Below are 12,431 nucleotides of genomic sequence, written 5' to 3' on the forward strand. Positions count from 1 at the left end.
TGTGCATATTTATATAACTTTGTTCTTCACTGACATGGCTTTGACCGGAGCCCTTAGTAAGGTGGCCTAGGTCATAAGCAGCAAGGTAGACCTAACCTGATATCTAAGCACCCAGACCACAGGACAAGGTTACTCTGACCTGCAGTTGAAATGAACCACCTGGGCAGCTAGCTTATGTAGCCAACTCCTTAGAACACACCCTCCATCTGTCTCCGTCTTGGTCTTTGACATTTGCAAATGTACAGATAAAATAAGTTTTTGTCCTATCTACTGCTCCTTGAAGGTACTTAAACTCCACAAAAATCCCTTGCATAATTTGTTTCTGATTTTCTATCCACTTGAAAACAAACAGCATGAAGAAGACACGTTCCTGTCCTGAGCCCCAACTCTGATTGAAGCAATTCTCTCTTGAGCTAGCAAAGCAGCTAGCCCCTGGAGGTCACTGGCAGGAATGTGAACACCCAGTCGAGAAAGAAAATGTTAGCGAACTGTCAGAAATGGTGGCAAATTGTAATATGCAATTTCACAAATGACTCAAATGCGATTCTGGAAATGCAGCTTCCTTGCCTCTTCTGGCACAGAATAAAATAATATTAATAACAGGTCAGACAGTGTAATAGTCCCAGATATGAGGTCAAAAAAAAATAGCATATGTAGACAGAAATGGCCCAAGAAGCCCAGATTCTAATAAGACGGTCTGCTTCCATAGAGTTTAGAATTCAAAAAAGTTGAAGTTTTTCTACTTCTCATAAATGTATTTGACATTTTCAAGTTCTTTGTTCATATCATGGAAAGTTACCAGAAATGTCTCAGAGTGTCAGATAACACTCTAGTGATGCAAATTGCATCAGCGGCTTTTATAAAAATACAGACCCCATCCCTTGTGTACAGAGAGAGGCTGCTTCTTGCACAGAAGTCATTGCTTGATCTGATGAGTCTAAGCAGAGAGAGGAATGATCTGTTCCATGATTCCATCTCCCCTTTTGCTGGGAATTACAACGAGGAGACGAACTTCTCCAAGTAGCTTATATAGCTTCTGAGGAGTCGCCGGTGTTGTCCAGTGTCCTAGGATCCCAGCATTCTCCCCTTTTTTCGCTTCTTTTTATATTTCTACTTTTTTTTTTTTCCTCTCTGTCCAGGCAATTTGTTCACTGATCTTTTCTTCCTGGTTCTGCCCACATCTGGCCAGATACTTCCTCAGCCTGCTCTCATCCACCATATTCTTCCACCCGGCCGCCACAACTTACTTACTAAGTAAGTTACTTACTTAGTAACAACTTACTAAGAACTGCTTTCTTAGGGCGATGGTGGCTTTTACAGTTGACAAAGCGCTTACGTAGCCATGCCGCGCTTCATTTTCACGCCGACTCTGTCAAGGTGATCTTATTCCCGGTTTGCACGTAAGGAAACTTAAGTGAGTTCACCAGATTTACGGTCCTAGAAACCCTAGTTATCTGACTCTGCATAGATCCATTCCGGCCTCCCTGAGAGAAATTCATTTCCTGTGTCCCCAACACTCGGAACGGTCTCGGAGTATTCGCCATACTGCTACCGCGAGTATCCTTGGCCTTGTGTCCCCTGGCCCCATCCCTTCCCACCTTATCTCGAGCTAAAATACCATTCAAGGGAGAAAAATCATTGACAACTTCTTTATTATGTTTACTTTCAAGTTATTCTGACACTCGACGTTACGTTTATTCTTCCACAAAACATTCTTCTTTGGGAAGGCTTCTCCCCTTCATGCATTTCTCTCTGTGTGAGAATGCCCTCTTAATGCTGAAAAACAAAAATGCCCTAAGTCCCTGCCTAAGACACAAGAGAACATGAAGGTGTTTGTTCTCAGATGAGGAGGAGGAGATCATTCATTCAGCAACTGCTTGTAAACACTTTGTCTGCACTATTTCATTTAATCCTGGAAACAGTCTCACCAGGGAGGCACGATTTATGTTCCCATTTAGCAAACGAGAAGACTAAGGCTCAGAAAGTTTAAGTAATTTGCCCGATATCACACAGCTAGTAGGTGGAGGGTTCCAATCAGATCTATTTCACAGAACAAAAACATTCTCTGGGTTCTTTAACTGCTGATCTCCTGAAGGCTTTGTACTCTAGTGGAGGGGAGAAGAACAATGCCTAAGAAATGACCCACAGTGCCTGTCACAAATGATCAGAGACACGTAGAGGGCACAGATGGGGAGTTTTTGTGGACATTCAGAGGATCCCCTGCATGTTTGGGTTCCTCTTAGAAATTAGCACCCCCCCCCCCCCCCCCGCCAGCGCTTGTTTCCTGAGCTGACTGAACTTCATTCAGACGTGGAAGGTGCTGATCTCCCCAGGTTGGGTGGCTCCTCTGAATTCTGCAGGTGCCAGGCCCAGCCCTCGGCATCCTTCATTCTTCCACTCTGGCTACTGGAAGCTGCTTTCAGAGCACGGGGCTTCCACAGAGAAGATGGAGAACACACAGGCACCAAAGGAGCAGGCAGCCCAGAAGAGCCCACGGCAGGATGGAGCCCAGGCTCTTATCGCATATATGCCCTTGAACATTTTTCTGGCCTCTTTGACCTTCTGTAAAATAAGAGGACAAGAATATACTGCACGAGATGGCTGTGGGGATGAGCTGTAACCTGCCTGACACCTGGCTGGTTCTCCATACACGATGGCTTTAAAAAATCCAGCAGCCCAGGGGCACCTGGGTGGCTCAGTCGGTTGAGCGTCTGACCGGCTCAGGTCATGATCCCACGGCTCATGAGTTTGAGCCCCGAGTCGGGGGCTCTGTGCTGACAGCTCAGAGCCTGGAGCCTGCTTCAGATTCTGCGTCTCCCTCTCTCTCTCTCTCTCTCTCTCTCTCTCTCTGCCCTCTCCCACTCATGCTGTCTCTCTCTGTCTCTCAAAAATAAATAAAACTTTTAAAAATTAAAAAAAAAAAAATCCAGCAGCCCTTAGGACAAAGGGCTTCACGGGTGTAGGGAAGACTTGGCCTCGGAGAAGGCAAACAGCAGGTTTAGTGGTTAAAGAGGTTTGGGTTCCTAGGATGGAGGGGGTAGAAGAGAATTAAGTGCCCTGTCCGGCGTAGATGAGTTCTGCCTGCAGCTCCTCAGGCAGGCCCACTTGTGAAGTGAGTCAGAGAAGGACCCACTGACCTAGAACCTGGTTGTGAGACTAATTTAAAGCAGTGTTTTTCCATATTCCTAGATCGTGGGTCACCCGAGTCACTGGTTTAACATATAGATTCCCAGGCACCTCCTCCCCAGCAGACTCTGAACCAGGAGCTCTGGGGTGGGTCCTGGAAATGTGCATTTTCCACAACCCACTGGGTGATTTTATGATCAGGGAAGTTTGGAAAACATTGTTTTAAAATGTTCAAAGGGCTTAGATGCCCACTATATAATGGAATCTGTGTAATGGGTTATTTACCATCCCCATTCTCCAGGAAAGGCAACTAAGACTCAACAAAGTTCAGCAGTGTGCAGAAGTCTGTTCACACTGGCTCCAGATTGCGGACTGTTACTCAAGGAACTTGCAATTCAATTGTTAAACCAATCATAGCTTGACATTGACCATAGTAAGTAGATACACTACGGATTTCTCTTGGCCCGAGAGTGTTGTTTCCTTCAGAACAGAGGACATTGATTGATGTGAACACTTCTCAGCTGTTCTCTGGTTTTTGGTTCATGGCTCACTGTGAATACTGTATTGTCTTTTTCTTTAGGGAATCCATAAGTACTACATTCAGAACAGGACTTTATTTTAAAGGGTTAGTTTACTAGCACCCCACCTAACAAAAGTAGTCAGTCTTGCTGTTAGTAACTGAGCCAAGTTCACCTGTGTCCTTACTCCTGGTCCGAGTGCTTTGGTCCAGACATTTTCTCCTCCTGAAATTAACATCCTTTATCATCCCTAGAACATCCAGTCCTAGACAGAGTTATTAAGGGCTCAAATTCTACAAAGGACCACCTGCTATAGAGTTGGTTCAGATTTTCCAGTTAGAGGATCAAAGGGTTGGCTTTACACAACAGAGTCATGTCTCCCTCTAATGGATGGTAAAGAATAAGACAAGTAATATTTCAATTGTTGAATCAGAAGGCTTTGTATAATTTATCTATATTACGTGTTGAAACACGTATATAATAACTTGCTCGGCTGATTTCCAAGAGCAGCACAAAAATGTCCCTTTATTTTCATTCATTCAATATTTCATTTATTCAATATTTATCATTTGCTTAACTATGCACCAGATATTGAGGTATAAAGCTATGAATGACACAATGGCAAAAAAGAATGAGAAAATTTGCTATACACTGAGATAAAAAAAAAAAATTGCCAAGATTCCCAACCTCCCCTCATCTCCCTCCCACCTCCCCTCATCTCTACCTCAGCCTCCCAGTGGTTCATCTGCCCTGTTGCATTGGAAACACAGGTTTTCTCTGCTCCTTTCCCCAAATCAAATCTCTTGAATTACCAACACACAAAGATAGAGAATGGTTCCAACCTTAAAATAAAGGTTTTTTTTTTTTATTTGTTTTGAGAGATACAGTGTGAATGGGGGAGGGACACAGACAAAGAGTGGGACTGACCCAAGCAGGCTCCTTGCTGTCAGTACAGAGCCCGATGACAGGACGTGGGGCTCTATCTCACCAATCGAACCATGAGCTCATGACCTGAGCTGAGATCAAGAGTTGGACGCTTAACTGATTGAGCCATCCAGGTGCCCCTTAAATGAAGTTCTAAGGGTGGAATTCTAGGCATCCTCCAGCATTGGGGACTGGGTAGGGGCTAGGAAGGCAACCAGTCTTTTTGCTGGTTGTTGAGTACAGTATGGTCTTCACAGATGCCTCTTCTGTCACACGGAGGGCTCCTCAACTGTTTTATTTCTCTATTGGGAAGGGAAAGTGTGTAAACTGATCTCCAGGAGATTCTTTTCACCCTGTGCCCAGTTTTCCACAACAAAAACAAGAGAGAGGAAGGGAAGGAGAGGAAATTAGCTAGGGACGGTTCACACTCACATGACTTTCCATAGCACAGTACCAGAGCAAGACCTGAGAGAGTCCCTCCTGTGGGCCCTAACATTTTGGGGGCCTCAGAAAAGGGTACAAATGAATGCTTACCCATTACACACTTAAATTTTTAAACATAATAAATAAGCCAACCAATTGGTAAACACAAGGTTTTATTGTACAAATATATTTTGCAAATATACCTTTGAAATGATAAAAATTGAAAAGTGTATATAAAGCTATGGTTGGCTGGGACTGAAAGGTGGCAAAATATCAAAGATGACTGAATTTAATTATTATCATGCATGTCTGGCTTTGTGGATAGGACAACACTGTTTGGATGAATAATATTTGAGTGAGTACTAACGTGAAAAAATACGGAATTCACAATTACTCCCTAAAAGCTATTGTTTTAGTCCATTCAGGCTGCTGTAACAAAATACTACAGACTGGGTGGTTTAGAAGCAACAGAAATTTATTCTCACAGTTCTGGAGGCTGGAAATCCAGGGTGCCAACAGGGTTAGGTTCTGGTGAAAGTCCTTTTCTGGATTGCAAACTGCCTACTTGCTGCATGGAAGGTGGGAGGGATCCCTCTGATATCTTTATTCTAAGACACTCATCCCATGAGGTTCCACCCTCATGACCTAACGGCCTCCCACAGGCCCCACCTCCTAATACCATCACCTTGGGCATTAGGTTTCAATCTATGGATTTTGAGGACACTCGACTAATGAGACCACAGCAGTTACATCTCTTGCCTTTGCTTCAAGAAAGTCACCAATTATTTTGTTATAATTGAATTTTTATACAATTTATGTCCTATAATAAAAAATAAAAAATTATAATTTCAAAGTGAAAAAAGTTGGAATGTATAAATCACAGTATGCAAATGGCAATTTTTTGTTGTTGTTACTTTAAAGATGTACAACTGTCTCCTCAATTGCGTGTTTTAATGAGAAATCTGCTGTCATTCTTTATTTCTCTGGGCATAATGTATTTTTCTTTTCTAGCTGCTTTTAAGAGTTCCTCTTCATGACTGTGTAGCAATCAAGGTTCAAGCAGAGAATCAGAACCAGTAGGAGATCTATATAAAGAGATTTGTTGCAAGGAATTGGCTTATGCAATCATGGGGGCTTAGCTCCACAAGCCTGAAATCCACAGGGGGTCAGGAAAGGCACTGGAACTCTCAGGCACTCAAGCTGGTGTCTACAGGAAGAATTTAATCTTCTGGGGACATGCTACTTCTGACCTGTACCTCGGGAAGACAATGGGAGCTGTGGGCCACTTCTCTCTCTGATCAGTTTACTTCATTCACTTCCAGTTTCTTTCTGAGGTTTCAGATCCTCCTGGCCTTTTCTCCCTATTGCTAGAATCTGCAAGTCTACCTCCATTCCCAGGAGATTTTGTGGAGATAAAGATGGAAATGGGCAACGTTGAGAAACATACATCAAAAAAGAAAGAAAGGAAGAAAGAAAGAAAGAAAGAAAGGAAGAAAGAAAGAAACAAACAAACAAACAAACAAACAAACATCACTGTTCAGCTACTTCTGGTGTATTGTGATCCAGTATTTGTTTCAGAACCCTGAACAGAAACTTGAATGGATCTAGCGTGCTTGACATTGCTATCCCGAAAGACACTGATGAGAGAATCAGTTTACTTCATGAAATTCATGAGCTGAGAGTCTATTTCTCTCTTAGGAAGAATTCTGAATGGAAATCTGGACTAGATCGTCCCTGAGGCCTAGACACATGCTGCCATAAAGCCTGCCATGGGCTCAGTCTCATCTAAAACCAGAATATTACAGGGGCGCCTAGGTGGCTCAGTCAGTTAAGTGTCTGACTTCTGCTCAGGTTGTGATCTCACAGTTCATGAGTTCGAGCCCTGATCTCACGGTTCGTGAGTTCAAGCCCCACGTTGGGCTCTGTGCTGAGAGCTCGGAGCCTGGAGCCTGGAGCCTGGAGCCTGGAGCCTACAGCCTGCTTCTGATTCTGTGTCTCCCTCTCTCTCCGCCCCTCCCTGCTCATGCTCTGTCTCCCTCTCTCTCTCAAAAATAAACATTAAACAAACTGTTTAATAAAATAAAACCGGAACATTATGTATAATAATGGACCTCTCCCTTATCCCTCCAACCTGTAACCCCCTTTGCTTTATTTTGAGGAGAAAATTTAATATAGACGCCTCCCTCCATGATTCTCCCCTAACTCTCATTTTTTATTCTTAAATTTTTTTTTTTAACCTTTATTTATTTTTGAGACAGAGAGAGACAGAGCATGAACGGGGGAGGGTCAGAGAGAGGGAGACACAGAATCTGAAACAGGCTCCAGGCTCTGAGCTCTCAGTACAGAGCCCGACGCAGGGCTCGAACTCACGGACCGTGAAATCATGACCTAGGCCGAAGTCGGCCGCTTAACCGACTGAGCCACCCAGGCGCCCCTCATTTTTTATCCTTAAAAAGCTCACCTGCAGCAATAGCATGATTCCACAGAACCCCAGTTCTCCAGCCTCATCGTCCAGGCTTCGTAGAAGCACCATCACCCTGTGTGACACCATCACTGTCATTTCTCCCTCTCACCACCACACATCATTTGGAAACAAGAGCAACTCATCCTTAGAAGCCTGCTTTCAAGAGGATGGAAAGTCCTGATAGTTTTCCAAAGCTACAAAGCAATTTCGATCTTATCCTTTTGTTCTTTAATCCTTCGTGATTAGTGCATCATGCTTAATAAGAGAGAATCACCCAAGTTAGGAGCACAAATCTTATATATGTCATCTAAGCGGAAGATGTTACGTAAGCCAAGGCTGCTGTAATATAATACTATTTTAACAGGACCTTTTCAGTTGCAAGTAATAAAGAATCTTGACCCAAAAGGCCTCAACAGAGGGAGATGTAACATCTCACCAACAAGTCTGGGTGTAGGGCAGCCCCCAATTTCATTCCAAATTCAGCAGCTCAGTATTGTCATCAGGTCTGTCCTTTCCATCTTCTGCTTATCCATGAGTAGTTCAAGGGTCACATTCAGTCACAATGTTCAGAAGAACAGATGATTCCCTCCCTCCTGTGTCGTTTTTGAAAGCAGGGAAAATCTTCCCAGAAGTTCCTCCAGCATATTTCTCATGTCTCCTTGGCCAAACTGGTTGATAGTCACATCTCTAAACCGATCACTGGCTAGGAGAAAGGGCCTTACCAGGATTTATCTCTTCTCTAAGCACAGGACTGCAAAGAATGAGTGGAACCCCAAAAATATGGAGGCCTAGTGGAAAAAAAAAAAAGAGGGAAATGGCTGTTGGGTAAGGAACCAAATGTACTTCAGACATCACGGCTGCCTAGAATTCCTGTATTTGCATGCAGCATGATAAAGCATAGAGAAACCTCAGTAAGTCTGTGTCTAGCCTAGAACTGTTATGGGGGATGCCTGGCTGGCTCAGTTGGAAAAGAATTCGACTTGATCTTAGGGTTGTGAGTTTGAACCACACATTGGGTGTAGAGATTACTAAAAAATAAACTTTAAAAAAAAAAAAAAGCTGTTACGGAAAACCCACTGCAACCCTAAAGAAACAAACAAACAAAAAAAGTCAATAAGATGTTCCAAGATGAAAAATTAGCATCATGTGCATTGCAATAGTATATAATGCACAATTATCTCATACACAAGTATAAATACCCTTTTCTAAAGCAAAATTATGTAAGAGTGCAACTTGCTTTTTTCAAGAGATCCTGGAACTTTTACACACAGCACTTCCACTTGCTTTAGCGGCTAAACAAATCAGTATTACATCTTTCCATCTTGCTTCTGTCCTTAACAGGCTTATGCAACAAAAATGGCATATTGATTTCAAAATTTCATTTACAGCGGGTTGAAAATACTTAACAATTCAATCTGTCTGACCTACTCCTACATCCATGTTCCTGGTCATTCTCTGTCAATTACCTAATACACCTTTCCCTGCAAAATGAAGCCATTTTTTTTTATTAGATTTTTGCCACAGTTCTCCAACATCATTTCAACTTGCAGCTGTTCTTAGGAGATTGGAGGATACTAAAATTACAAAGAAAGGATATTGACTTAGGGATTGATTTTAAAATAACTGTGAAGCACTATGGGCTTAGAGGATGTTGAAGGATACTAAAGGAAATTATATTAAAATGCATTAAGAGGATAACTTAATATTACTTTGTAAAGCTCTAACTTAAATTCATATTTGGGCCTCTTGACATTTCATAAGCCAATGTGTGATTCCCAGTAAAATCCCAGAACGATGATTTTGCTTCACAATTTAAAAGCCTACATTCCCCCCCTTAGCTTTACTCACCATTGCACAAGGATCACTGAGTCAATGATGATTAACACTGGAGATGTCAAGAAGTCTCACACCTGTGCTGTGAAACACCTAATAATCCTTGGTGTAGGCCAATGCATTGTTTATGAAAACCGCTATAAAGCAATGTGAATAACAGGGGGAAACTGATTAACAAAATTAAAACAGGCAGAATAGTCATATTTTTTCATAGAAGTGTGTGTGTAATATGGTCTCTCCCTCTGGCTAAATGGAAAGGATTTTAAAACATAAACTCACAATCTCAGACCATTTATTTCAGATTACTGGGCCAATCAATTTAACTGTGAGAGACGGATTTGACATTCTTGTCAGAAAGAACTGAAAGTATAATTTAACGATTAAAGTTATTTGAATGCACATTTATGTTCCTTCCTGGCAATGTTTCTCTTCTACTTATACATTTGTCCATGGAATCAAATCCAGGTTTGAAACACCTATAATTATCCTATAGCAGATCTGTCTGTAAACTGCCTTCGAAGAATTAAACTACCATATTTTATTTGTCAAATAAACTTTTATTTATAAATACTCACAAATATAAATGAGGGCAAATCTGTTGCTATAATAGAAGTAGTCTGCTCTAAATCAATCTTAAAATATTTCCACATATTCAGAAGTTGTATTCACCAAGCATCTCAGGCCACTGAATATAAGTAAGACTTGCCAAATGGACAACAATGGTCTTACAGTAATAGGCATGAAATTATTTTATCTTGTCAAAAAAATGATTTGGACGCAATACCTTAGCAAGACATAAGCCACACACTAACATCAAAAACTAAAGATGGGGGCTTACACTCTTACACTCTAGGAATATAGAGTAGATCAACTTTGCCTTATTCCTCCTGCTACTTAAGTACCATAAAAACCCTGACACTGTATATAAAACAAACATAAGACTGAAAGGTGGAAAGAAGAAAGCAGACCAGCCAGGGATCTGAGCAACAACACGGTGGCCCAGTTGCCTGGATTTTCTTTGACGCCTCAGATGTCCCAGACTTGCAGCAAATGAAGTCAGCTGGCCAGAGATGCAACATCTAAAAAAATAGAAAGGGAATATTACCAGCTTGGTTCATTTGAGCTGCTATAACAAAATACCACAGACTGGGTAACGACATAAATTTATTTCTTACAGTTGTGGAGGCTGGGAGGTCCCGGCAGTGTCCTCACATGGTGGAAGAGGGCAGTGGATGCTTCTAGAGCTTCTTATCCGGGTACTATCCTCATTCACGAAACTTTTTCTGTCACAACCCAATCGCCTCCCAAAGACACCACATCTCAATGCCATTCCATTGGGCATTAGGGTTTCAACATATGATTTGGGGGGATATGCAAACATTCAGATGACAGCAATTACAAACAACTCCACACATATGAACTTGACAACTTGGATTAGATGGACCAATTCCTTGAAAAACAAAAACTACCACAACTCATCTAACATTAATTAGATATTCTTAGTGTCCCTACCGCTGTTAAAGAAATTAAACTTATAGTTAACACCCCTCCCAAATCTACAGGTCCAGATGACTTTACTGGAGAATTCTACCAAACACTTAAAGAAGAGTTAACAACAATTCTACATACAATATCTTCCAAAAAACAGAAAGGAGGGTATACTTCCCAATTCATTTTTTTGGTATTTTTCAATTTTAACTTCCTAAGTTTGATATGAACCTGACATATACCATTGTTTTGGTGTACAACACAATGATTTGACTCAATTCATTTTATGATGCTAGTATTACCTGGACACCAAAACCAGACAAAGACAATATGAAAAATAATAATAATAACTACAAATCAATGAACGTACTTCATGAATATATGCAAACATTGTTGACAAAATTAGCAAATCAAATTCAGCAATATATAAAAGAATTACATACATGACCAAGTGGGCTCAATTTCAGGAATACAAGACTGAAATTCAAAAATCAGCGTTACCTACTGTATTAACAGGCTAGAAAAGAAAAATCATATGATTACATCAAAATGTAAAGAAAATGCTTTTGACAAAATTCAACACCCACTCACGATAAAAATTTCCAAAAATAGGAATACGAGGAAACGTCTTCAATTTGGTTTAAAAAAATATCAAATATAGGGGCGCCTGAGTGGCGCAGTGGTTAAAGCGTCTGACTTTAGCCAGGTCACGATCTCGCGGTCCGTGAGTTCGAGCCCCGCGTCAGGCTCTGGGCTGATGGCTCGGAGCCTGGAGCCTGTTTCCGATTCTGTGTCTCCCTCTCTCTCTGCCCCTCCCCCGTTCATGCTCTGTCTCTCTCTCTGTCCCAAAAATAAATAAATAAAAACGTTGAAAAAAATTAAAAAAAAATCAAATATCTACATCTAACATTATATTTAATGGTTAAAAACTAAGCCGCTTTTCCTCGAAGATTGGGTAGAGGATGTCTATGCTCATCATTCTTATTCAACACAGTGCTGAAAAACCTAGACAGTGCAACAAGTCAAAAAAAGGAAATAAAATGAATACATATTGCAAAGGAAGAAATAAAACTTTGTGCCCAAAAAATTTCCAAAAAGAGATATTTGAGATGACTCTTGAAAGGAGGATTCATTTATTCAACAACCAACAAATTGACCACAGTGCAGGTCTTGTCATTCATTCATTCATTCATTCCACAAATTCATTTAAATATCTTGAATATATTTGTTAAGTATCTACTAAATTCCAAATATTGTTCTAGCTGTAAGGATTCAGCAGTGAGCAAAATAGATTAAGTCTATCCTTACAGAATTTCTATTTAGCAGAGGGTAATGATGGGACAGAAAATAAATGAAATCTATAAATCACATAATACACATTTGACAGAATAAGTACTACGGAGAAAAATAGAAGAGGGAAGGGGGAGAATGAGTACAGGGAAAGGGAGGGAGGTGCTGCAGTTTCAAAGAGACAGGTCAGAAAAGGCCTCACCGAGAAAGTGACACTTGAGCAAATACTTTAAAAAGCTGATGACTGTGAACCATGCTGGTATCTGGAGGGAGTGCCCTAGGAAGGGGGAACAGCAAATGCAAAGACCTGATGTCTCTGTGACATCACAAAGCTTGTGGCTTGTGAATGGTGTCTTGGAAAAACA

At 41.2% G+C, this 12,431-nt stretch overlaps 1 long non-coding RNA gene across 3 annotated transcripts; it reads right to left on the reverse strand.

Annotated features, from left to right (window-relative positions):
• Window positions 1-1,635: 1,635 nt before the first annotated feature.
• LOC111560893 lies at window positions 1,636-12,431 on the reverse strand. Of its 3 annotated transcripts, XR_002743145.2 has the most exons (6): window positions 12,269-12,431; window positions 10,464-10,738; window positions 10,257-10,367; window positions 9,304-9,425; window positions 7,453-8,243; window positions 1,636-2,562 (listed from the first exon to the last, which is right to left on the reverse strand). It is a non-coding gene; the product is annotated as an uncharacterized LOC111560893 (long non-coding RNA). The 3 variants fall into 3 exon arrangements; XR_006599679.1 differs by lacking the exon at window positions 12,269-12,431 and having other exon boundaries at window positions 7,892-8,243; window positions 10,464-11,522; XR_002743143.2 differs by lacking the exon at window positions 12,269-12,431 and having other exon boundaries at window positions 10,464-11,522.

The sequence above is a fragment of the Felis catus genome, chromosome B3 (genome assembly GCF_018350175.1).
Source record: "Felis catus isolate Fca126 chromosome B3, F.catus_Fca126_mat1.0, whole genome shotgun sequence".
NCBI classification, from domain to species: domain Eukaryota; kingdom Metazoa; phylum Chordata; class Mammalia; order Carnivora; family Felidae; genus Felis; species Felis catus.